Source organism: Heptranchias perlo, chromosome 1, assembly GCF_035084215.1.
Source record: "Heptranchias perlo isolate sHepPer1 chromosome 1, sHepPer1.hap1, whole genome shotgun sequence".
Lineage (NCBI taxonomy): Eukaryota > Metazoa > Chordata > Chondrichthyes > Hexanchiformes > Hexanchidae > Heptranchias > Heptranchias perlo.
Genome location: NC_090325.1, coordinates 161148030 through 161162277, shown reverse-complemented (window position 1 = coordinate 161162277; position 14248 = coordinate 161148030). Strand labels below are relative to the sequence as shown.

The 14248-nt window shown below is 45.0% G+C and overlaps 1 protein-coding gene and 1 long non-coding RNA gene across 3 annotated transcripts in view; one reads left to right on the top strand and one right to left on the bottom strand.

Annotated features, from left to right (window-relative positions):
- The window catches only part of idua (alpha-L-iduronidase), a 376360-nt gene that overhangs the window by 105540 nt on the left and 256572 nt on the right, over positions 1-14248 (bottom strand). The window lies entirely within an intron of this gene.
- The window catches only part of LOC137327327 (uncharacterized), a 47035-nt gene continuing 35930 nt past the window's right edge, over positions 3144-14248 (top strand). Inside the window, exon 1 of the long non-coding RNA XR_010964426.1 lies at positions 3144-3452. This is a non-coding gene — a long non-coding RNA (uncharacterized lncRNA). The remainder of the gene's footprint in view (positions 3453-14248) is intronic.

The window sequence follows — 14248 nt, the reverse complement described above, 5'->3', positions numbered from 1 at the left end:
TGGAAAAGTGGAGTTGAGGTCAAAGATCAGCCATGAATAGCAGAGCAGGCTCGAGGGGCTGTATGGCCTAATCCTGCTCCTATTTCTTATGTCCTTATGTATTAGGTGTCTGGATAAATCTGGTTGAACAGTACAATATAGCCCAGTGAGAGCCTCCAGAATCATTGTAGCTTACTGTATGCTACATAATGTTGCAATGAAGAATATCTTGTTGCTTGATGGGGGTGCACAAGATGGAATCAAGGTGGATCATGACGATCAGCGGTCAGAGAAAGGAGGATAAAACTTAAAGCCCAGTGCTATATATAAATAAAGGTCGACATTTCAAATAAAGGCACTGCACACCTGTGTGTTCACCATCTACAAAGTCCCTCACTATCAGAGTTATAGAAATTTACGGCACAGAAGGAGGCTATTCGGCCCATCGTGTCTGTGCTGAATTCTGCCAATTTCCTTCATAAGACAGAAGTCCAAAGGTCCCCTGCCATCATCCTAGTTCCAAAAGTTGCAAGCACCCACAGAAGTGAACTTAGAACTCTGTGTCTTCAAGCTCTGTTTCCTTTCTATAACAATATTAACCCAAAAGTGCCAGAAAATCTATTCACTTTAATGACAATTACTTTCCAATTGTGTTTAATCTTTGTGCCAGTTAATTTTAATTAGGTTGACTGCATTGTAAAAAAAAAACTACTGGAATTGTAGGTTTTATCACCTGAGGTACAGAATATGCAAGCCAAGAGGTAATGATGAGCCTGTATAAAACTTTCAGACCTCAGTTAGGTCTCCACACAAAGGATATTGATGTTTTCGAGATGGTAGAATGCAGATTCACGAGGATGTTGCTTGGTATGAGAAAATACAAATACGAAGAATAACTTGACAGATTGGGTCATTTTCATTTGAACAACACAAATTATGGGCAGATATGATAGAAGTGTTTAAAATTATGAAAGGTTGGGAATGGGTAGATAGAAACAGACTTCTTCCAGGAATTGAAGGGTGAACCACAAAGGCCATAGGTACAAGATTAAATCATAGAATCATACAGCACAGAAGGCGGCCATTTGGCCCATTGTGCCTGTGCTGGCTCTCTAACAGAGTAACTCACTCTCACTCCCCTGCTCTTTCTCCTTAGCCCTGCAAATTTTTCCTTTTTAAGTATATATCCATTCCCTTTTGAAAGTTATTATTGAATCCGCTTCCACCGTCCTTTCAGGCGATGCATTGCAGATCATAACAACTCGCTGAGTAAAAAAAAATGCTCCCCATCTACCCCCTGGCTTCTTCAACATTATCTTAAATCTGTGACCTCTGGTTACCAATGCCCCTGCTCTATCTAACCTAATTTTGAACACCTCAATTAAATGTCCCTTTAACCATCATTACTCCAGACTCTCTTCATAACTGAATTCCCTCATCCCTGGTACCATTCTGGTAAAATCTCAAGGCCTTGACAGCCCTCCTAAAGTATGGTGCCCGGAATGGAACCCAATACTCCAGCTGAGGCCTAACCTTTATAAAGGTTTAGCATAACTTCCTTGCTTTTGTACTCTAGGTCTCTATTAATTAACCCAAGGATCCTGCATGCTTTACTAACAGCCTTATCGACTTGTCCTGCCACCTTCAAATATTTGTGCATGTGAATCTCCAGGTCCCTCTGTTCCTGCACCCCCGTTAAAATTTCACCATTTAGTTTATAAGGGAGGGAGCGGTGGGGGGGGGGGGGGGGGAGGGGAGGGTGTAGCGGCTGGGAAATCCAGGTTTCCCAGAGATCCTGCGAATTTAACGGCAGGGCCTGATTTAAATTTTTGGACTCCATTTCCTGGCCGCAGTCAGCCAGATTGAAAGGCTGACTGGCTGTGTGGCGGGAAGGCCTGTGGCACCAGGTCACAGCCGGGGAGCGGGGAGGGAGAGATCGTGGGTCGGGTGAGGATAGATTGCGGAGGCACCGGAGAGATCGGTCGGGGGTCGGAGATCGGCTGGGGGGGCGGGGGGCAGGGGGAAGGACATGGTTAGTTCGCAGGGAGGGGGTGTCTGATCGCGTGGAGTGGGAAACGGGCTTTTTTGAAGGGCCTGGGGAAAGCATTCCTGCTCCACTTGGCCCACAAGCAGTGCTGGAAATGCACTTACCTGCTGGATCCAGCCGTACTTGCCTTCCTTCAACTGCCGGGTTTCCCGAGCCCTGGGAAACCCGGTGTGCTGCTTCTTCCATACCACATCCTTCGATGCTGCTCTGATCCTAAGAGAACATGTGCTACGAAACTACCCGTGGGCATCGAAAAATCTACAAGGCCTTAACGAACCTCAATGCCTGAGCCAACCCTAAGTAGTACGTAACACTTTTTTATAAAGGGGTTAGTATAATATAGGCCTTCTTCTCTAATAAGGGTATGCATTTTGGAGCCAGGCGGTTTTCCTTTTTTTGTTGTTGAACAGTTCCAAATTATGTATGAACTGTTGATATTGTTTAACTCGAGATCCGTATTTGTCTGGTATGTAAGAAATGATCCTTTTCTTTTAAAGCCGTGGTTTATGCCTGGAGTTTCTTATTAGGAGAAAGAGCTTATTAAATTAAATATAAAATTTAAATCGTGTGGAGATAAAATTTAAAGAATAAAATCACTTTGCACCTTTTATCCCTACTCTACCCTGGTAACGATAACCAAATCAGTAGTGGTATTATCGCTCCAAAACCTGCCGTATTAGGAGAAAATTGTAGCGGATTAGCTCTTGCCGCTAACCCGACAATGGGAGAAGAATCCAGCCCAGTGTCTCGGATCATAGATCAGCCATGTGTAAATACATTTTCAAAAGCTGGCTGTTAATTAACATTGAAGAAAATGATGCAACTAGGGCTCACCTAATGGCTCAATGGGTAAGTGCACTGTGTACACAAGTTAGTACAGTTCTACCTTCAATTCCTCGTCAATGGTGAGTTTGCTGATTTCAGACAAGCCATTTTTAAAAAATGTAATGTATATGTGACTATTCTTTCTCATATAGATATTGGGAGAATACTTTCAACCAAAAGGTCCCACCAAGGTTTTTGTTTCCCTTTTAAGTTAATAGAAAAAGTGTAGATTAATGTTTAACAGTTTTCAAGTTTCAAGACTAAACTGGATGAAATCCCACAACAGAGGGGACAGTGGGTGCTAAATTGGGCCGTGTAGCGCCCGTTGTTTCAGCGCTACAGGCCTCACCGACATCCAAGATGGCGTCTTGGATGCGCACCCACATTTCCTGCGTGACGTGCGCCAGATGCCATCTTGGTATAGGAGTTTTCGCAGGCGCAGTTAAGAAACGCTGGAATCGTGTGCAACGATGATTTAAAGTGAGAGACACCATTTTGGAATTTAACGCTCAACTCTTAACCCCGACCATCTGAACGTGTCTTAAAGTGCCTGGAGGACCACCCACCGGCGATATTTAAAGGGACCATGCAGGACTTACAGGTTAGTGGCTGGATTATTGCCTCTGACTGCTGAGACAGTTGTAACCGTTTTTGGAGATCTCCTAGACTTGAATACTAGGACGTGGAGACATAGCCTAACATTTAGAGCCAGGACATGCAGAAGTGAAGTTAGGAAATGCTTCTACAGGAAAAGCCAGCTCACTTGTGAATATTAAATCTTAGATTGATAGATTTCTGTGAACCAAGGGTATTAAGGCATATGGGTATATGGAGTTAGGTCACAGGTCCACCATGATCTCACTGAATGGTGGAACAGGCGCGAGGGGCTAAATGCCACTGCCACTTGCTGCCTCTTGATATGCGCCACCTTCTAATGCAAGAAAGCGAGACGTCTGCCTGGGTGATGTGCCTGTCATGGTTGAATAGCTGCCAGTATGTGTGGCCTGTGAGTTGTGGGTGGGCGACTTGAAACAGTGATAATGTGTAAGGGTGGGAAGAAGCATCTGATGGGAAGAGTTGAGTACTGATGGAAAGGGTTCATTGGTATGTGGGAGATGGAGGGTGTAGTGCGTGGTGCAGTTGGTATGAGACGTCACTCGACAGTTGACCTCACTCACCTTGCCCACTCATGTCAAAGCATTGAACTTCTTCCTGCACTGCATTCATGTTCATGATGCTGTGCGTCTGGCATTGACCTTGTCCCCCGCTGCCTCCCACTGTCTTTTGAGTATATGTCTGGAGGCCTCTTGCTCCCCGCTCCCCCACCCACCCCCCCCACCGCAGATATAGGATGTCCCTTCTTCTGTCCACCTCTTGCACCCAAGGTCTCTAGTGCATCAGCAGAGAACCTTGGTGCATGCGCTCTCGCAGGCCTGGTACCAACTCAGATGGGTGAGGTCTGGTGTGCAGATTGAAGGATGTGGGATTTAGTAATTCGCAACCTTTATTCAATGTTTTAACATAACTCATCACTGTGTAAACATAGGGATGGGATCTGCATCTGTGTTTTACGTGTGCGATGTCTGATCTCTGTTCAGACTCCAAGTAGACTTTTATTTTCAGCAAATAACAGGTATAAGCTAGCTTTAAGAGATTTCTAAGAAACATCTTCCCTTTAAGAGATGGTGGTGGAAAGTGCAAATTGCATTCATTCCACGTGCAAGGCCTGGAAAGGAACACCGATTGCAGGTAAGTGCTCCCTTGGGACCAAACTTGCGACTTGCCTGCCCAGGGCCCGTCGGGCGTGGGGTGTTAGTGCATCGCCCTAACATCGCCCAGAACGGACCCTTAACCAATTTTTCCCCCAGTGTTTTTTAATATGTTAGCTTCTCTAGAGTTACAAACTCACAAACTGCAATACCATATCTGATACACAGCTTTTACATTTCTTTCATTCTTTACTATTTCTCGTACTGGAATGACATTGGCCTTTTCTAATTCTTCATCAGCTGGTCAGATGATGAAGGCTGAAGTTTCAGCCCATAGATGGTCATATTTAAAACCAGTATAGTTTTAGAAAATGTTATGAATTGATCAAATAACATTGAAAAAGTCCGTTGAAGCACACTCGTTTAGTATTCCAACACTAGTATCCAGCTGTGTTTGGAATATCCTTAAAGACCATCTCTACTGCACTGCCTTGCAGAATATTCCAGACATTTATCACTCTTTATGTGAACAAGTTCCGACTGCTGTCTAATCTAAAGCCACAATTTTAAATCCAGGCCGGGAGTCATAGAGTCATAGAGTTATACAGCACGGATAGAGGCCCTTCGGCCCATCGTGTCCGCGCCGGCCATCAAGCCCTGTCTACTCTAATCCCATATTCCAGCATTTGGTCCGTAGCCTTGTATGCTATGGCATTTCAAGTGCTCATCCAAATGCTTCTTGAATGTTGTGAGGGTTCCTGTCTCCACAACCCTTTCAGGCAGTGAGTTCCAGACTCCAACCACCCTCTGGGTGAAAAAGTTCTTTCTCAAATCCCCTCTAAACCTCCCGCCTTTTACCTTGAATCTATGTCCCCTTGTTATAGAACCCTCAACGAAGGGAAAAAGCTCCTTAGTATCCATCCTATCTGTGCCCCTCATAATTTTGTACACCTCAATCATGTCCCCCCTCAGCCTCCTCTGCTCCAAGGAAAACAAACCCAATCTTCCCAGTCTCTCTTCATAGCTGAAGCGCTCCAGCCCTGGTAACATCCTGGTGAATCTCCTCTGCACTCTCTCCAAAGCGATCACATCCTTCCTGTAGTGTGGCGACCAGAACTGCACACAGTACTCCAGCTGTGGCCTAACCAGTGTTTTATACAGCTCCATCATAACCTCCTTGCTCTTATATTCTATGCCTCGGCTAATAAAGGCAAGTATCCCATATGCCTTCTTTACCACCTTATCTACCTGTTCCGCCGCCTTCAGGGATCTGTGAACTTGCACACCAAGATCCCTCTGACCATCTGTCTTGCCTAGGGTCCTCCCATTCATTGTGTATTCCCTTGCCTTGTTAGTCCCTCCAAAGTGCATCACCTCGCACTTTTCCGGGTTAAATTACATTTGCCACTGTTCCGCCCATATCGTCCTGCAGACTGAGGCTATCCTCCTCGCTATTTACCACCCTACCAATCTTTGTATCATCAGCGAACTTACTGATCATACCTTTTACATTCATATCCAAGTCATTAATGTAGACCACAAACAGCAAGGGACCCAGCACCGATCCCTGTGGTACCCCACTGGCCACAGGCTTCCAGTCACAAAAACAACCTTCGACCATCACCCTCTGCCTTCTGCCACTAAGCCAGTTTTGTATCCAAAGTGCCAAGGCACCCTGGATTCCATGAGCTCGTACCTTCTTGACCAGTCTCCTGTGGGGGACTTTATCGAAGGCCTTACTGAAATCCATGTATACTACATCCACTGCGTTACCCTCATCCACACGCCTAGTCACCCCCTCAAAAAATTCAATCAAATTAGTCAGACATGATCTTCCCTTGACAAAGCCATGTTGACTATCCCTGATTAATCCTTGCTTCTCCAAGTGGAGACTAATTTTGTCCTTCAGAATTTTTTCCAATAATTTTCCTACCACTGATGTTAGGCTCACTGGCCTGTAGTTCCCCGGTTTTTCCCTACTCCCCTTCTTGAATAATGGTACTACATTAGCGGTTCTCCAGTCCTCTGGCACATCCCCTGTGGCCAGAGAGGTTCTGAATCATGAGTCATGCGGGTGGGGACGGAGGGATGGTGAACCGTCTGGCCCTCCGCAGCATAGGCTGTCTGTATAGGCCCTCTGCGTAGGCCCTGTCAGTCTCCCGCCTGAACCCGGCGGGATGTGATAGCTGGCTGGTGAGCTGGAGTGGGATTTCGGGTGGCAACAAGCCGCCACTTGGGACCTGAAGGTACGGTCTCCTGCACTCAGGTAAGTGGTTACGAAGAGGGTCGGGAGGGCATCACGGTTGAAAGAGGCAGGGGAGGACCAAGGTTTCCTTGTGGGGCCCAAAGGAGCATTCCTGCCCTTCCTGGCCCATAAGGAAAGTTAAAAACAAAAAAATACTCACCTTTCTGGGCTTTTTCTGGCCCCGCACCTCTTGCTGCCGAGTTGGTCTGGCGGGGAAGCCACAACGGCCTCCCTGCGCAGGCCTCCGGTAAAATTGCAGTTGGGTCCCAATAACTTCATTGGAGGCCCGATCTGCATATTTAAAGAAGGACCCTGCTGGCCTCTGGCAGGAGTCCCTCTCGCCTGTTCAGAAAAGCAGTATATGATTGCAACTCCTGGAAAAGCAGGGCGATTGGTGCAGGTAAGTCACATCGGCCATTTTAACTGCCCACCCGCCCAGTTTCCATCAGGTGGGCAGAGTTAAATCGGCTCTTAATTTTATTTTTTACTAGTTTATATTTAGGACCTCTGCTCCAACCATCTGTTTAATTTTAAAGTCATACATTTAGAATTTAACCGACTTCAGCTTTTCAATATATATTCGCGCCAGACAAGTGCCAGGCAATGACCATCTCCAACAAGAGAGAGTCTATCCACCTCCCCTTGACATTCAATGGCATTTCCATCGCCGAATCCCCCACCATCAACATCCTGGGGGTCACCATTGATCAGAAACTTAACTGGACCAGCCACATAAATACCGTGGCTACAAGAGCAGGTCAGAGGCTGGGTATTCTGCGGCGAGTGACTCACTTCCTGACTCCCCAAAGCCTTTCCACCATCTACAAGGCACAAGTCAGGAGTGTGATGGAATACTTTCCACTTGCCTGGATGAGTGCAGCTCCAACAACACTCAAGAAGCAGCCCGCTTGATTGGCACCCCATCCACCACCTTAAACATTCACTCCCTCCACCACTGGTGCACCGTGGCTGCAGTGTGTACCATCTACAAGATGCACTGCAGCAACTCACCGAGGCTTCTTCAACAGCACCTCCCAAACCCGTGACCTCTACCAGGTGCATGGGAACACCACCACCTGCACGTTCCCCTCCAAGTCACACACTATCCTGACTTGGAAATATATCGTTGTTCCTTCATCATCGCTGGGTCAAAATCCTGGACCTCCCTACCTAATAGCGCTGTAGGAGTACCTTCACCACACGGACTGCAGCGGTTCAAGAAGGCGCCTCACCACTACCTTCTCAAAGGGCAATTAGGGATGGGTAATAAATGCTGGCCTTGCCAGCGATACCCACATCCCATGAATGAATAAAAAAAATATATATTTCAATGAGATTATCCCCTTAAATATCTTGTGGTCAATTTTAGTCTCTCCCTTCCAGCTGAATGCAAGTTGGACAGAGTACACCCAAAGTGCACCCTACCCAAATGCACCTTCACCCGCTCATATTTCCACGGTCAGATTATTAACTTGGCTTGCACGTCTCCCTGGTGCAGGAACAGGCATGTACTGAAAATTAGGAGAGAAAATTTGACTGCGGCCGTTGCGGCCTTCTGGCTGCTGTCTGCAAATAGCCAGATGACCTCCAGCCCAAATGATCCTCATTACCGACCATTAAAACCTGCCCTATTTGGAAGGAAGTTGCTGGTAGCCCTTCTCAGATCCTCCATTCTAAGAGGGGTAGGCACAATTCTAAGGCCCATTTTCAGTTGATGCTCTAGCATTTGGGTCTCTGCCAGAGGAGGACACAAGAATATGATGTAGAAAATGTTGTGATGTTACTCCTGCATCAATTACATCAGATTAAACGCTCCCGTCTGTTACAGACAGGAACTCTCCGCTCATACCTGGAAGTGCGTGTGAAATGTAACAGGGGGAAAGCAAGCATAACTGATCTCTACCCCTGTTTTGCACAAAGGATGTACCCCGGATGAAAAGCAAAGGAAAATCTTTCGCCTCTCTTTGAAATATAAGATTGAGCTTTGACCGTTCCCTATAGGTCATTTCTTTTACTCTTGGACTAACTCTTGGTGCTTTTCTTTGCAGTCTCGCTAATGCATGCACATTTATTTTGCAGCGTGGCAACTTGAACTTTAAAAGTATTCCAAGATCTTATCAGTGCATTGTGTTGCTTCAGTGCAACCTCAGTAGAATTGCTACATTGTTCTTGTTTTTGATGCCTTGCTGCATTTTGCGAGCTTTTTTAAATGTCTCAACACTCCGTCTAGACATTGACAGTGATGAGCCCACTATCACTCCCAGGTCCATTTCTGAGTCAGACTGTGATAATTCTATTCATTAATATTGTGTTGACACTGCACATTATTTCATCTAATGTGTAACACTTGCATAACTGATACAAATATCTGTGCAAATCCTTACCTATTCCACACTTTTTACTGCTCTAGCTGTTTTACTGTCACCTATAAAATTAGATAATCTTGCAGCTAGTTTTAGAATTCAGATCATTTACATAATGAGAAACAACAGATTTAGGCGCAACCCCCTGCTATTCATCACTCAACATTTCCCACAGCCAGACAAAACACCTCTAACTGGCACTCTTTTTTAACCTAGTCAACTACTTCATATCCAGTCTATACTCAACCCAGTAAACTATGGCTTTTAATTTAATCAGAAGCAGAACCTTATTCAAAGCCTTTTGAAACTATATCATAGGGAATACCATTATCCACTTTATCTGTAATATTGTCAAGGAGGTTTGTCTCATTTTCCCTTTCTAAAACCATATTGACGATATCTTATCAGGTAATTTGTGTTTGACTAACTTGATTCAGTTCTTTGATGAAGTAACGGAGAGGGTTGATGAGGGTAATGTGGTTGATGTGCATATAGACTTTCAAAAGGATAAAGTACCACATAATAGACTTTTAAGCAAAATTAAAGCCTACGGGATTAAAGGGACATTGGCAGCGTGGATACGCAATTGGCTAAGGGACAGAAAGCAGAAAGAAGTGGTGAATGGTTGCTTTTCAGACGGGAGGGAAATATACAGTGGTGTTCTCCAGGGGTCTGTATTTGGACCACTGCTCTTTGTGATATATATTAATGACCTGGACTTGGGTATAGAGAGTATAATTTCAAAGTTTGCAGGTGACATGAAACTCGTAAATGTAGTAAACAATGTGGAGGATAGTAACAGACTTCAGGGGGTCATAGACAGACTGGTTAAATGTACAGACACATAGCAGATGAAATTTAACGCAGCGAAGTGTGAAGTGATGCATTTTTGGTAGGAAGAATGAAGAGAGGCAATATAAATTAAATGGTACAATTTTAAAGAGGGTGCAGGAACGTAGACTTGGAGGTGTATGTACACACATCTTTGAAGGCGGCAGGACAAGTTGAGAAAGCTGTTAATAAAGCATATGGTATCCCGGGCTTTATTAATAGAGACACAGTACAAAAGCAAGGAAATTATGCTAAACCTTTATAAAACACTGGTTTTGTCTTTTAGTATTCCAGTTTACTATCGAACTACTCTTTTGCTACTATGGGCGGAATTTCCTCAGAGCTGCTCCCACTCTGCTGTTGTACCTCTGCCAGAAACCCCATTTATGAGCATAAATGAGGTTTCATGTACTTCCAGTGAAGTTATCGCAGTGGAGGGGAAGCAGCTCTGAGGAAATTCCCAGTCTATGATACTTTATAATTGTGTTTGACTTCCTTACCTTTTCAAATATTTCTTTGCATACCCCTGTAGTTCTCCTAAAATTCACAACTCTTTGGCCCGGAATTTCCTGTATCATTGTGCCAAAAAATGGTGTAACCTTGATTTCTATAAGACCATAAGAGATAGGAGCAGGAGTAGGCCATTCGGCCCCTCGAGCCTGCTGCGCCACTTAATGAGATCATGGCTGATCTGATTTTTACCTCAACTCCACTTTCCCGCCTTTTCCCCATATCATAGAGTCATAGAGTTATACAGCACGGATAGAGGCCCTTCGGCCCATCGTGTCCGCACCGGCCATCAGCCCTGTCTACTCTAATCCCATATTCCAGCATTTGGTCCGTAGCCTTGTATGCTATGGCATTTCAAGTGCTCATCCAAATGCTTCTTGAATGTTGTGAGGGTTCCTGCCTCCACAACCCTTTCAGACAGTGAGTTCCAGACTCCAACCACCCTCTGGGTGAAAAAGTTCTTTCTCAAATCCCCTCTAAACCTCCCGCCTTTTACCTTGAATCTATGTCCCCTTGTTATAGAACCCTCAACGAAGGGAAAAAGCTCCTTAGTATCCATCCAATCTGTGCCCCTCATAATTTTGTACACCTCAATCATGTCCCCCCTCAGCCTCCTCTGCTCCAAGGAAAACAAACCCAATCTTCCCAGTCTCTCTTCATAGCTGAAGCGCTCCAGCCCTGGTAACATCCTGGTGAATCTCCTCTGCACCCTCTCCAAAGCGATCACATCCTTCCTGTAGTGTGGCGACCAGAACTGCACACAGTACTCCAGCTGTGGCCTAACCAGTGTTTTATACAGCTCCATCATAACCTCCTTGCTCTTATATTCTATGCCTCGGCTAATAAAGGCAAGTATCCCATATGCCTTCTTTACCACCTTATCTACCTGTTCCGCCGCCTTCAGGGATCTGTGAACTTGCACACCAAGATCCCTCTGACCCTCTGTCTTGCCTAGGGTCCTCCCATTCATTGTGTATTCCCTTGCCTTGTTAGTCCCTCCAAAGTGCATCACCTCGCACTTTTCCGGGTTAAATTCCATTTGCCACTGTTCCGCCCATCTGACCAACCCATCTATATCGTCCTGCAGACTGAGGCTATCCTCCTCGCTATTTACCACCCTACCAATCTTTGTATCATCAGCGAACTTACTGATCATACCTTTTACATTCATATCCAAGTCATTAATGTAGACCACAAACAGCAAGGGACCCAGCACCGATCCCTGTGGTACCCCACTGGCCACAGGCTTCCAGTCACAAAAACAACCTTCGACCATCACCCTCTGCCTTCTGCCACTAAGCCAGTTTTGTATCCAAAGTGCCAAGGCACCCTGGATTCCATGGGCTCGTACCTTCTTGACCAGTCTCCTGTGGGGGACTTTATCGAAGGCCTTACTGAAATCCATGTATACCACATCCACTGCGTTACCCTCATCCACACGCCTAGTCACCCCCTCAAAAAATTCAATCAAATTAGTCAGACATGATCTTCCCTTGACAAAGCCATGTTGACTATCCCTGATTAATCCTTGCTTCTCCAAGTGGAGACTAATTTTGTCCTTCAGAATTTTTTCCAATAATTTTCCTACCACTGATGTTAGGCTCACTGGCCTGTAGTTCCCCGGTTTTTCCCTACTCCCCTTCTTGAATAATGGTATTACATTAGCGGTTCTCCAGTCCTCTGGCACATCCCCTGTGGCCAGAGAGGTTCTGAATATATGTGTCAGAGCCCCCGCAATCTCCTCCTTTGACTCCCTTGCTGATCAAAAATTTGTCTAACTCAGCCTTGAATGTATTCAATGATTCAGCCTCCACAGCTTTTTGGGGTAAAAAATCTAAGAACTTGAGGTATAAGTGATTTGCGGCTTTTTTTACACTACGAATTTCCTCAATCTTTCCGCTGCTTCTTTGAAACCTCTGCCCAGACCCTCTACTGCCACTCAACATAGCTCTGCTCACATGCGAAAAAGCAGACAACACAAATTTCCTGCAATTATGCTGGTTCAGAATGGCATAAGTTTACATTCAATAATTTCAAGTAAGACGTAGAATAAAGAGTAGTTCAGAAATAGGAGGGATCAGACTGGGGGGGAATGCGAGACAGACTAAGGTGGGTTTGGAGTGCATGTGTGTAAATGCACTGAGCGTGGTAAATAAGGTTGGTGAGCTGCAGGCATGAATTGCCACATGGGATTAAGATATCGTGGTAATAACGAAGACCTGACTCAAACAAGGGGATGATTGGGAATTTAATATTCCCGGCTACAAAGTATTCAGGAAAGATTGGGAAGGCAAAAAAAGGAGGGTGGGTGTGGCAGCGTGGAAACAAAATTGGCCAAGGGACAGAAAGCAGAGAGTAGTGTTGAACGGTTGTTTTTCAGACTGGAGGCATGTATACAGTGGTGTTCCCCAGGGGTTGATATTAGGACCACTGCTCTTTTTGATATACATTAATGACTTGGACTTGGGTATAGAGGGTATAATTTCAAAGTTTGCGGATAACACGAAGCTCCGAAATGTAGTAAACAGTGAAGAGGATAGTAACAGACTTCGGGATGGCATAGACAGACTGGTGAAATGGGCAGACACATGGCAGATGAAATTTAACACAGAGTAGTGTGAAGTGATGCACTTTGGTAGGAAGAACAAGGGTAGGCAAAGGAGGTGCAGGAACAGAAAGAACCGGTGGTGTATGTACACAAATCTTTGATGGTGGCAGGACAAGTTGAGAAGGCTGTTAAAAATGATATAGGAACATAGGAACATAGGAACAGGAGTAGGCCATTCAGCCCCTCGTGCCTGCTCCGCCATTTGATAAGATCATGCTGATCTGTGATCCAGCTCCATATACCTGCCTTTGGCCCATATCCCTTAATACCTTTGGTTGCCAAAAAGCTATCTATCTCACATTTAAATTTTGCAATTGAGCTAGTATCAATTGCCGTTTGCGGAAGGGAGTTCCAAACTTCTACCACCCTTTGTGTGTAGAAATGTTTTCTAATCTCACTCCTGAAAGGTCTGGCTCTAATTTTTAGACTGTGCCCCCTACTCCTAAAATCCCCAACCAGCGGAAATAGTTTCTCTCTATCCACCCTATCCATTCCCCTTAATATCATAAACTTTGATCAGATCACCCCTTAACCTTCGAAACTCCAGAGAATACAACCCCAATTTGTGTAATCTCTCCTCGTAACTTAACCCTTGAAGTCCGGGTATCATTCTAGTAAACCTACGCTGCACTCCCTCCAAGGCCAATATGCCCTTCTGAAGGTGCGGTCCCCAGAACTGCTCACAGTACTCCAGGTGTGGTCTAACCAGGGTTTTGTATAGCTGCAGCATAACTTCTGCCCGCTTGTACTCTAGTCCTCTAGATATAAAGGCCAGCATTCCATTAGCCTTATTGATTATTTTCTGCACCTGTTCATGACACTTCAATGATCTATGTACCTGAACCCCTAAGTCCCTTTGGACATCCACTGTTTTTAACTTTTTACCATTTAGAAAGTACCCTGTTCTATCCTTTTTTGATCCAAAGTGGATGACCTCACATTTGTCTACACTGAATTCCATTTGCCAAAGTTTTGCCCATTCACCTAATCTATCAATATCCCTATGTAATTTTATGTTTTCATCGACACTGCTTAAAATGCCACCAATCTTTGTGTCATCGGCAAACTTAGATATGCCTTCATCTAAGTCGTTAATAAATATTGTGAATAATTGTGAATATTATTGTGAAT